At 28.1% G+C, this 12,374-nt stretch overlaps 1 protein-coding gene across 1 annotated transcript in view; it reads right to left on the bottom strand.

Moving 5' to 3' along the window:
• Positions 1-9,444: 9,444 nt before the first annotated feature.
• Positions 9,445-12,374, bottom strand: part of cv-c (RhoGTPase activating protein) — a 1,097,329-nt gene continuing 1,094,399 nt past the window's right edge. The window contains exon 22 of the mRNA XM_075370603.1: positions 9,445-11,454. The gene's annotated coding sequence lies outside the window, so the exon portion shown is untranslated. The remainder of the gene's footprint in view (positions 11,455-12,374) is intronic.

Here is a 12,374-nt window from a genome sequence, read left to right on the forward strand (position 1 = left end):
AGACAAGTAAAATTTCAGTTGCTATGTATATAACATTATTATAAAGTCTACTGACCAAAAAAATAATTTGTTATCTCTTTCCTGAAATAAAATAATTCTCAGACTACAATAAATACTGTGATTGTATGGTAAATTGGATTCAATTTACCATACATGGATAGTTAAATGGTAATAATTACAACAGAAGTTGAAGTGATTGATAAGAGCAATTTTATACTACAGTAGTATATAATAACAGTTCCCAGCAAGAGGTAATTTGTCCATACATAATGCTAAAAATTTGTAAGTGTAATAATTACATAATATGATAAGTTTTCTTTTTGTAACATGACTTAATTTTTAACAATGATACAGTTTACTTTGTAAAATTGATGAGTTTTATTGTACTTCTAATAACTTTTTATGCTGAATTCAAAAGTGCAATCACAATTTTTTCATCAGAGTTTTTGTGTGATAACATTTTTGAAGTATTGTTTTATGAAATTCTAAAACTATTTTTTAAGGATACTCATATAGATAAAAATTTATTTTAAATGAATTTTTAACAGATGGGGTGCAAAGAAAACATTATAAATACAATAGCTGTTTATGTGTGATTCACGTACTCTAGGTTCTGACATGATAAGATGACTAAATCTCTTAATATTATTATGACTTCTCAAAGAGGACCTAAAGCATCTAAAAGAAGGGTTGTTGCGTCCTCGGTTATGTCGTCGATATTATATGCTGTCCCGATATGGTGGCCTTCAGTACAGATAAAGAAGAACTTGGCACGCTTAGTTAGGACCCATAGGAGACTGTTGCTTAGCGTGGTTTCCACGTACAGGACAGTCTCCTATGAGGCGTTATGCGTTTTATCAGGAGTGCCTCCGATCGACCTTATGGCTCATTACAGACTCAAAAGAGATCAAGGTGTTGAAGTTCATGAAGCGCGGCATAGGCTACTAGAGAGATGGCAGGATAGATGGAGCACAGCAGGCCCTGGAGACAGGAGCAGAAGGCTAATCCCCAATCTAAGGAACTGGATACATAGAAAACACGGTGAAATAAACTTTTACACGTCACAGTATTTTACAGGACACGGTAGTTTTAATTACTATCTGCATAGAGTCAGTAGAAGGGAAACTGCAGCCTGTATGTACTGTGACTGTAATGATGATGTCAAACATACTTTCACTGAATGTCATAAATGGAGGGAAGAGACAGACGGTATTGATCTGTCATCTGATGGAACTGGGAGACTAATCAATAGCATGTTAAACAGTGAAGAAACTTGAAAAAAAGTTGAGTTGGTCATCAAAAGAATACTTATGCAGAAAAACAACGATGAGCGGAGACTAGGATTTTAAACTTTAGCATAGGGCAGGGTGGACAGCCTCAGTGGTGAGGGCTGGCATGCCGAGGTGTGTCAGTTCTGATGATCCACTGGGGACTCCTAAGGGTTTTTCGTTAGGTTAATATCAAGACCTGAAAAGACCCAATCGCCACGTCACGACAATACATGGTATTGACGTGGCGATATACGGATGGGCAAAAGAACTCAAAACAACTGACCGGTGGGCCGACCTGCCATGCCAGACTTATAGCCGGTAGGTGGGAAGGCCCATTAGAGTAGAACAGGCACTCCCCTGGGTGGCGCAATACCAACCAGTCGGACCGGCCCAGGGGAGTAGAGTTAAAAAAAAAAAGGTTCTGACATGTAAGCACAGAGCAGTCTTCTGAGTCTTGCTATTAACACACCAGTATTATTTAAACATTTTCTGTTTATGCACATATTGTGGTTCATTCTATTTTGTGATTTACAGTTACTGTATCAAGTGTCTTGTGTTTGTGAATAAATCTCCCACGGAAAAGTGTAACTGATAAATTTTGTTACATGTGAGGAGATTTGATGCTTAAAGAATAATGACAAACTCTGACTACTAATTAAAAAATGTTATGAACTATATTTTAGCTGTGAAGTTTGGGATCAAGATAAGAACTGGGCCTCTCACATCAGCTTTTTGAAATGTCTAGCAGACTTGGTCAGGAGTAATTTGTACATGAACTTTGCCATACTGATTGTTTGGCATGAACACAAGATCATTTGTTATACTGTTATTTCTGCATTACAAAGATAAAGAAATAAGCAGTAAACCCAAACACATAGTGCAGTATCCAAATTTTCTGTCTGCAGTACCTCATGGTGAGGACTTAATTGCACTGCATCTAGTTTTAGAAGATGAATCAGAATATGAGATAAGAAGTATTAATCAGTATGAGGTAGTAAGGCTGACTTGAGGAGCACAAGATGATCAACTTTTGAAGCAGAATCCTCTTTCTGTGAACCTCATCTAATAACTCAAGTCAATCTTTTGAAATCTAGGCTGAAAGAAGCCTGGAATCTTCTCCATGCGAACACTAAAGTGTATTTCTTTTGTAATCTTCAGGAAATTAATGGGTTTGCAGCTTGGACACGCTAAATTTTGTTGCTTTTTGTGCAAGTGGAACACGGCAGGGACGAAACAAATCATTATATCAGAACAGAATGGCTAAAGTATGAAGCACTTATACCTGAAGAAAAAATGTTGTACATCATCCCCCAGTAGTTAACCAGGAAATGATTTTTCTACCTCCAATTCAAATAAAATTAGGGCTTTACAAAAACTTTATTAAGGCAATAGATAAAAATTGTACTCGATTTCATTATTTGAAAGAAAAATTTCCTTGTGTTAGTGTCTCTAAAATCAGGAAAGGGATTTTTGTTGGATTGCCAAATAAAAACTTTGATTAGAGATGTAAAATTTGAAGGGCTGTTAAGCCAAAACTAAGCATGGAGGTTAATTAAAAGTGATGTACAAAACCTTTTTTAGTAAATTATAAATTCCCCACCTACCATGACATTGTGGATGAATTATTACAGTCATACAAATATATGAGTATTAATGTATCCCTGAAAATTCATTTCTTGAAGTTACAGCTGGAGTTTTTCTTTTCAGACAATTTTGGTGCTGATAATACGAGCAAGAAGAATGTTTCCACCAACGAACCTCAGTCATTGAAAACAGGTACCAGTGACAATGAAAGCAAGAATGCTTGTGGATTATTGTTGGATGCTAAAGAGTGATGTGCCAGATGCTAAACACAGAAGGAAAACAACTACTACATTTTAGGCAAGTTAAATAAGTGCCCTGCATGTGTATAAATTCTTACATTTACAAAGTTATATACAAAGTTATACCTACATATCATAAAAAAAAACAACTAATGGATGATGGAAAACATTTATTTACATATTTGAATTCAGTGAGAAAAGTTGAATTAATTTAAAAGTCTAATATAACTTCAGTTTTATCATTTACTATCACGTAGGTATTTCATGATTCATAAATTAATACTGTACCTATTTTTAATCCTTGAACCATTTATTTAGACAGGGTATGACCAGGTATCTGGAAACCCCATGAAATGAAAGAGATAGTTGTCTAAACATAATTTTTGAAAATAATGTTTAATAATGAATTACACAAAAACTATCTTATATGCGTGTTTCCTTATATTTATTGAACATAAGTACTAGTTTATTAGTTTAAGAACAAATCTTGATCCCAGCTGTAGTTTAAAAACCAATACAATAATAAAACACAAGCAGATAAGTCACACACCATTTTATTACTATGGTCAATTCCTATCACTATACCTGTTATCATATTCCAGGAAAAAAATTAACTTTATAGTTTTGTTGCAGGAATGTTTTTCCAGAATCTGAGACACTGATATCTAGTAACTGTACCTGATAAAAGAAATCTGAAACTGAGAAAAACTACTTTTTCTTCATATGTTTAGGATATATTGAAAATTTCCTTTTCTATATCTAATGAACAAATTTTATTGTTTTTATTTATCGCAAGAGAGAGACAATACCTGGTAATTTATGAAAAATGTAGTTAAAATTATTACTTCTAATTTTAATGATCTTAATCACCAAAAATTTCAGATTTTATAATTCTAATTCAGTAATTTTTGAAATAATAAACAGCAGAAAATTCAGAAATCAAATTCTAATTTTTTAAACTTGATAATTCTGAGAACTGGACTTCTGTAACTGTTATTAAACACTGTTGCTGACTATATTATCATTATTACTAATCATGTTTCATTAACACACAAGTCTTTTTTCTTTCAGTATAAAATGTAATTTATTAATATTCTTAAATGGTTGTTTTCCATTTTAACTATTCTATTAAACCTTAAAACCTTTTATCAAAAATTATACACGGCTGTTGAATTTATTAAGAATGTTTTACCATGATAGTTTACAGTGAAAATTGTATAAAATATTGATTTTTAATGACAAACTAAACCAAATTTAAAATATTTTTTCACCAACCTCAAAATATTTCACTATTTTTAGTACCCACCATCAGTTAACTCTATCCATTGTTTTCCCATACTTTTTTACTGAATATATATGTACAAAAAAGTATCTGAATTATTTTGTTTAACTTAGTATCTAGAATTATGTACTTTTATGTATTTTGAATAATTCATACTATTCAAATGTATTAAAATATTACCATATTTTGGCTATTTGTTATTTTATTTAGTTTTAAAAAATGCAAGCTGAATTACATTTGCTTTTTATACGATAGATGAAAAATGAATTTTCAAAAATATAAAAAATATTATATCAAGCCACTCAGAGATTTATTTACATTTTTTCTAATATTTGTGATTATTTTAAAGCAATTTTTCAACTTATTAGAAGAAGAATCATAAATACCCTAACTTTAACAACAATCATACATTCTATATTTATAAAAGAATGCCCTCATCTAAACATACTGAATGATAAAAAGATACGTAGTTACATTGACGACAGCTTATATAAGCACCTGGAAATGTTTTGATATAAATAAGAAACATTTAACATGTTTAAATTTGGTTCATCTGTCTTAAAAATGTAACATCTAAGATTATAAATACATTTTGATAAATCTAAAATAAAACTTGAATTTTATCTACATCAATGTTATAAAATTATATATATGGTTTATGTTATGGATATTAAATTAAGAATACAAAGATAATATTCAGTGTCATAATTGTAATAGGTGTAGTGACCTGACATGAGTCACACAAGTCACTTCCAAAAGTAACACTACAATTTTCATAAATAACAAACATCCCATCATGCTAAGCAACATAGAAAAAGAGGAGGGAGATGATTTTCCGTTGTTTCTCTGTAATATGATTAAAAGAACATTATTCAGATTAAACTTGTATTCACTGCTAAACGTAATGGATCCTATAAGTAGGATATTGTAGATTGCAGTTGTTTTAATGCTCACATAAAGAATATGAAATCAAATTATTTATTTGTGAAATAATGTGAAAATTGTTTGAGCAATTTTTGAATAATGGGAAAAATGTAACTATTCACAAAGGAACTAATTTTATTAGAAGATTTCATACTATTTATGAAATGAATAGCAACTAATTAAAAGAATGTATAATTTTTTAAATTTGAACAATTTTATGAAGCTAAGAAAAAATATTGAGAATGTGCATTAGTAACAATATATCAGAAATAAATTTTAGATTAAAACATTTTATGTAGTAATAATTAATTCATCATTCATATATTTATATAATTGTAAATATACAAATTAAAAAATACTAAAACCAATAAAGGTAATTACAAAATTACATTCTTATACAATAATTATCCTACTAATTATTAGTACACATATGTATACTATATATATATGTATACAAAGTACATATATATTTTATTAAATTTCCCTGAGAGACTGTAATGTAAACTTATATAATTATACTTTATTTTTAATTACAATAAAACTATTCTGACTAGGTAGTCAAATTCTATTTATTAAAATTTAGAATAAAAAGAAAAACCAACAAACCTTATTTAAAAAATAAAATGAAATTATTTCTATATAATAAACTTTGTTTGTTTCAATATATTTCAATTTACACAATAAAAATGTTAAGTAAAATTTAAGCTAATTAAACCTCAAAAATTTTTTTAAACATAGATAAAACAAGATGTTTATTACAGAAAATATATGCAACATTAAAAAATACATACCTATTAAATATTTATGATATTCACTTCAATTTTTTATCACAGATATAATTTTTTTCTGTATAATGATCTTAATAATAAAAAACTACATTTTAATGTAAAAGTTTATGAATTTTTTTTATACATCTTTTAAAATGTTAAAATTTGGTTTTCATAAAACATGATAGTTGACAGTCAACAAATTCAAGAGATATTCAAATGATTTAATAGAGTAGACTATTTTTTAATCAAATATATTTGAACCAATTCACAATTTAAAAAAATCTTGACAAAAAAGCTTTAAATTTTATCAGTAAACAGAATAGATATTTCAATCAACAATGTAGATTTTATGGCAAGTAGTCTACGGAATGTGGTTTTTCATTACCTTGACACTTAGCCAAATTTTCTGTGAAATCCGTATGCAGAACTTATTAAAATGTCAATGGTATTGACCAGAAAAATAAAAAAAAAAGATTGACATCCTCATTTTATTCACTATAGGAGTGGTTATAAAGTGATAATTTGTCCTGAAGAAGGTAGTAACTTTAGTTAATGTGCATCTCTAAGTTATGAATCCGCAATACAAAACTAATCAAATTTAATAAAATTTTTTTCAGGATGAGTAAATACAAATGAAAAGAAATACAGTTAATCATCCATGTAAAGCCATGAATGCTTGAAACATTCCCAATAACATCATTTGAATATGACGATTTCATGTTTATGGACTTCCGGTAAACAGAATGAATGTGTCACTTGCACATTTGAACATCACCCATATTTCAATGGACATGCATGCTGATGTACAATTATATATTTGGTTTAGCCTGAATAAGGCAATGGAAAACCACTTCACTTATTACTTTCCTGGCTTGGGATCTCAATCCACAAGACTATATACATTATTATACAGAATGATTACAAATAAAATATACACTTTCGAAGGCTTATAAAAAATTTAACTGGCGTATACAGTAAATGATATGGTTTTACAGAGACTTTTTTAAAGTTTATGTAGGTATACCTGCTGTGTGGCTAATGTCACTGAATGATGTGTCATGTTACCAATATGGCAAGATGGATGCTACTGTAGTAGAGAAAGATTTTTGTGTGCTCAAATTAGCCAAAAAAAACTCTGTCACTGTTGTGCAGCAACATTTCAGAACAAAATATGGTAAATCAACACCAACCAGAAAATCAATCTAAGACTGGAATAAACTGTTTCAAAACACAGGGTGTCTGTGTAAAAAGAAAAGTGCTGGAAGACCTCTAGTTACAGAACAAATTGATCGTGTTCATAATGTGCATCAACGAAGCCCAGGCAAATCAACTAGATCAGCAAGTTTAGAATTGCAAATTCCTCAACCACCTGTGTGGAAAATTCTGTAAAAACATTTAAAAATAATGCCTTATAAATTACTGTTAGTACAAAGTTTAAATGTCGATGATAAAGTCTTACATAAACATTTTTGTGTGGAGTTGCAGGAACATGTTGAAAATGACGATGGCTTTTTCATCACCTAATTTTTGGTGATGAATATATGTTTCATATTAGTGAAAAAGATAATAATCATAATGTAAGAATATGGGGGTACAGAAAATCCAAGAGAAAGTTTACAACATATACACAATTCCCCTAAAGTGAACGGGTTTTTCACTGTATCTCGTGCAAGGGTGTATGAGCCATTCTTTTTTCACAAAGTGACAGTAACTGGAGTAATTTATCTGAACATGTTAAGTAAATAACTAATGCCTCAACTAGAAGGAAGATAGTAATAACTTCATTTTTGCACAAGATGGAGCTCCACCTCACTGGCACTTACAGGTCAGAAATTATCTGGATGAATGCCTTCCCAGACGATGGCCATGCAAGTGAGGAAAACATGGTGTTTAAGCATAGGCCACCACATTGTTCTGACTTAATGCCTTGCGACTACTTTTTATGGGGTTATGTAAAAGATAAAGTTTTTGTACTGCCCCTTCCTATCGGTACTGGCAACTTAAAACAACAAATTACAAATTCTGTTGTTACCACTGACCACAGCATATGCTTGCACGTGTTTGGGATGATTTGACTACCACGCTGATATCTGTCATGTTACAAACAGGACACATATTGAACATTTACAAATAAAAACTTAAAGATTCTTCTATATAATTATGTAAGTAATCATCTCAACTCTTAAAAAATGAATTTTTAATACGTTACCAAAAGTGTATATTTCATTTGTAATCACCTGTATTGCATTTTTGTTAATCTGTGAAAAGTGAGAACCACATTGCAGTAAACCTAATGAATTAAATAAAGGAAATGCAAATATATAAATAAAAAGCAATTTAATTGAATATAAATACTTATTTTAGTTTTCCTTTTGTCCCTCTGTAGTCTGAACCACATCAGGTCAATTTATTGCCACTTTACTTCAAGTAAAAAGAATGTTTTTCACACAAGTGTATAAATAACAGTAGAAGAATCTATTTTACTTCTGCATCACTTGTTTACAAGATCATCTTCAACAAAAAGAGAAATTTAAGATAAATAATGATAAATATTTGTAGATTAAAGAAAAAGTCTACTGTATCAAAACACAGATTTATATTAATATCAAAAACATATAAGAGTGATGCTTGTGTGGATATTTGTATAAAGGGTTTCACTTAAAAAAATAAATTGTTATTATTTAATTAATGTAACAATAATATATATCTATTTTAAATACAATAATTAGCTATATTAAATAATTAATAATTAATTATTTTTTAACATTAAAAAATATATATATATATAATCAATTAATTATTTATATACATACAGTATTTAAATCTTAATAATATACATAATAATTACATATATTTACAATATGAAATTTACAAATAATTAAATACATATAACAATTTTTTCTGCATGTACATTTACATATACGAAAACAATATTTTTATGTACATGTAAATATAAAACTAAGTGAACATGCTTTTAAGAATAAATTAATATAAAATTATTTCAAATAATAATTCAACATAATAAAACAATATTATAAAAAAAGATATACAACAGTTACAAAAATATACCAAAGAAATTAAGTATTAAAGTTTATACTAACATAAATTAACATTACATATATACAAAAACATTATGATACAAAGGTATACTAAAATATTAAATTGTAATTTAGCTTGGATGTCTGATAAGTATTCAGGAAAGATATACTGTGTTTATAAATGTGTGATAATTATATATTCAAATAATATAAATTCTTATTATTACCTATAAAATAAATTAAGATAAAAACGATCATTGCAATTAACAAACTAAGTGATTATAATAACATGTTAATAATAACAATACAGATCTGGAATCATAGGAATGTATTTACAATGCTAAGTATATAATATTAGAATTAGAAAACAAAGGTTCAAAAAACCTTTTCAGGCAAGTTAATGAAATAAATTAAAATTTTATAAAAAGAGCTGATGAATTACAAGGTTTTGTAAAAAGTAAAGATTATAGAGGAAAATAATGTAGATGAAGCAAATTTTTGAAAAGAAAATATAAGGGATAGATGAGAATATGAAATAGAAATTTCCAAAACCTGACTGATTTTGGATAATATATGTCAATATGATATTTACATTTACAGACTGTTTATAGTGTAGCAGGCCAGTGTAATGGGTTTCTTCCAGAAAGAAGAAAGAAAGAGCTAAAATAAACTAAAGACGAATCTAGAAGGAATGACAAAAGGAATTTTTTCTAGAAAAGGGCTTATACAGAAATGTAGAAGGTGAAAACAATAAATATTATTACACTTGAACAATCAAAAGGACAGTCAGATACTGATTCTGCAGGTCAGGAGGTATAAATACTGCTGGGGACCAGTGGACAGAATTAGTAGTTTTGCAAGCCCAAATTTGGTGCAGCGTGCAATAAAAGTGATAGTAAGTGTTTAGTAACGAGTGAAGAATGCATCATGAGTATTCCATTTTGGACAGTGGTTGAAAACAAGAAGCTGTTCGGTGAGTTACTTGTGAACAGGAATAAAAGTGACAATCTATTCATTCATAAAGTGTAGGCTATATTTCTTTCACAAACAGAAAAAGTAAATAATATTTATAATTTTATCAAACATGGCCCCCATTGGTATGATTATACAATAATAATAATAATAATAACTTATAAAAACCACTTACCAACAACTTTTTTTTATGAGTTCAAATACTTTTGGATACCAAATCTCAAAAAACTTTTATATTATTCTTAAAATAAAAAAACTAAAACTCATTCATCATATGTGTCATTACATAAAATGTAAAAATGTACAACAGTGGTTGTCATGTTTTAAAGAATTATGTCGACTTAGTGTTCAGTCACAATAAAAGTTTTCCTGTTATGATAAAATTGAAAGAAAATGAGAAAACGAGAACATATTAATGGTATAAATAAAGGTTAAATAGAAAGGTCTAATTTTATCACATTAATACACATTATAAACACATTATCAATAATAACCATTATTATAATCCAGAAAATTTTATTGAAATCTTGATTTTTCAAATAATATAAGGTACTAATAACTTAGAAAAATACCATATATATCTTAATAATAATAATAATAATAATAATAATAAATTAATGAATGAACAAATAAGATTTGACAATGATATATTATACTGACAAGTTCTGAACTATAACTATATAGAGGGCTGACCACGCCATTTGCTTTCAATTTTACCATAACAGTGGTAACTTTTATTGTGGTTGGATGCTAAGTTTAAAACATGATGACCACTGTTGTACATTTTTACATTTTAAATAACGACTTATGCACGACATAACGACTTACATAAATGAGTTTTAGTTTTTTTATTTTAAGAATAATATAAAAGTTTTTTAAGTTCCTGAAGATGGATTTGGTATCCAAAAGTACTTGAACACATAAAAAAAGTTGTTGGTAAGTGGTTTTTATAAATTATTATTATTAAATAATATTTGCAGAAAGTGAATTATATAAATTGTAAATTTTTCTATTATTTTATTGTTAACTTTTTTAGTAAATCCGACTGTGCTTCAGTATTTTATAATTTAATTGTTATTAAATCAATTTTGTTTTAATTTGAATTACTATTTATATGTTATACATTTATTACATTATTTTTTGACAATAATACATTGTATTTATAAGAGAGTTTTATGTGCATTAGTCTCTCAAAGCCTTTTAAAGCTGCAAACATGACAACAACCTAAAGAACACAAGCCAAATTCCTAAGGATCTTCTCTCATGTAATATAAAATGGCATTATAACACAATAGAGTGGCCCCAATTGTAATAATACTTGTGCATCAGTCCACAAGCAGTACATGAATTACTATACAGCATTTTCTTGCTAATCTGAAAAAGTGAGAACTGCATATAACTTGTCTGGTAAACAAGAAATTCTGCAACTGAAAAAAACCTGTGAATGGCTGTATCTATACAACAGTTAGTAGTTAAATAAGTATTGTTAATTATAAAGATAGTTCTCCAAAGTGAAATAAAAAATTAAAAAAATAAGTTGAGTAAAAAGTTAATTTACTAAGTATTTAGCACCGTTGGTACTAATACAATTGTATAAATTAAATTTTCACTTACCAACAATTTAAAAAGTGTAAATCCTAGTACTTTTGGAGCTGTTACTCCATCTTCAGGGATTTTCAGGGATGTTAATTTAAATTCAAATTAATAACAGTTTTTAAATTAAACTTATGTTTATAATAGTTGGTCATCAAGAATAAAATTAATTTGTACATCAATAAGACAGTAACATCATAAATTAATTTTATTCTTGACAACAGAGTATTAAAAATGTAACAGTTTAATTTAAAAACAATTATTAATTTGAATTAAATTAACATCCCTGAAAATACCTCAAGATGGAGTAATAGCTCCAAAAGTACTAGGATTTAAACTTTTTAAATTGTTGGCAAGTGGAAATTCAATTTATACAAAAAGTTAATTTCTGAAAAATTTTTGATATGGAAAAAACTGACAAGAAAATAAATCAAAAGAAAAACTGTACACATGAAACACACAAGAAGTTATGATTTCTATCACTAATATAAATTCTCAAGCATATCATTTCCTGAAAATTAAAATTGATCAGCATAATGAAAACTGTTAAGTGTATTTAATAATAAACAATATACTGGTTTTTCATAGCTTACAGTTTGAATTAATACGTTTTTCATAGATACATGTACTTCAGCCAGTTTTAGACAACATAAGATATAATATTTTTATAACCAATATACATACACCAAAGTTTTATTATA

The sequence above is a fragment of the Lycorma delicatula genome, chromosome 7 (assembly GCF_047948215.1).
Source record: "Lycorma delicatula isolate Av1 chromosome 7, ASM4794821v1, whole genome shotgun sequence".
NCBI classification, from domain to species: Eukaryota; Metazoa; Arthropoda; class Insecta; order Hemiptera; family Fulgoridae; genus Lycorma; species Lycorma delicatula.